This window comes from Hipposideros armiger, unplaced genomic scaffold (assembly GCF_001890085.2).
Source record: "Hipposideros armiger isolate ML-2016 unplaced genomic scaffold, ASM189008v1 scaffold_564, whole genome shotgun sequence".
Taxonomy (NCBI): domain Eukaryota; kingdom Metazoa; phylum Chordata; class Mammalia; order Chiroptera; family Hipposideridae; genus Hipposideros; species Hipposideros armiger.
Genome location: NW_017731914.1, coordinates 779,877 through 780,948, shown reverse-complemented (window position 1 = coordinate 780,948; position 1,072 = coordinate 779,877).

Sequence of the window (1,072 nt, the reverse complement as noted above, 5' to 3'; positions counted from 1 at the left end):
CAACATCTATTTATGATTAAAACACTTAATAAAATGGGTATAGAAGGGAAGTATCTCAACATAATAAAGGTCATGTACTACAAACTCTCAACTAATATTATATTTAATGGTGAAAAACTGAAAGCTTTTCCTCTAAGATCAGGAACAAGACAGGGATGTTGCTTGTCACCACTGTTACTCAACCTAGTTTTGGAATTCCTACCCAGAGCAATCAGGCAAGAGAAAGAAATAAAAGGCATCCAAATTGGGAATAAAGGAGTCAGAATGTCACTTTTTACAAATGACATTATTTTATATACAAAATGCTTAAGGCTCCACCAAAAAACTATTAGAAACAATAAACAGATACAGTAAAGTTGCAGGATACAAAATCAACTTACAAAAATTCACTGCATTCCTATATACTAACAATGAAATTTTAGAAAAATGGAAAAAAAATTCCTCTTGCAATTGCAACAAAAATAAAATGTTTAGGAATAAACTTAACAAAGGATGTGAAGGAACCATACACTGAAAACTAAAAGACATTAAAAGAAACTGAAGAAAACACAAAGAAATCGAAAGATATTCTGTGTTCATGAATTGGAAGAATTGACAGTTAAAATGGCCATATTACCCAAAGCAATATACAGATTCAATGAAATCCCAATCAAAATCCCAATGACATTTTTTAAAGAAATAGAACAAAAAATTATCAGATTTTTATAGAACCACAAAAGACCCGAAATAGCCAAAGCATTCCTAAGAAAAAAGAATAACGCTGGAGGTATCACACTCCCTGACTTCAGCTTGTACTACAGAGCAACATGCAAAACAGACACACAGACCAATGGAATAGAATTGAAAACCCAGAAATAAACCCACATATATTTGGGCAGATGATTTTTTACAAAGGAGCCAAAAACATACAATGGAGAAAAGAACGTCTCTTCAATAAATGGTGCTGAGAAATTGGAAAGCCACATGCAAAAGAAAGAAACTGGACCTCTATCTATCACCATATTCTAAAACTAACTCAAATGGATCAAAGACCTAAACATAAGACCTGAAACAATAAACTACTTAGAAGAAA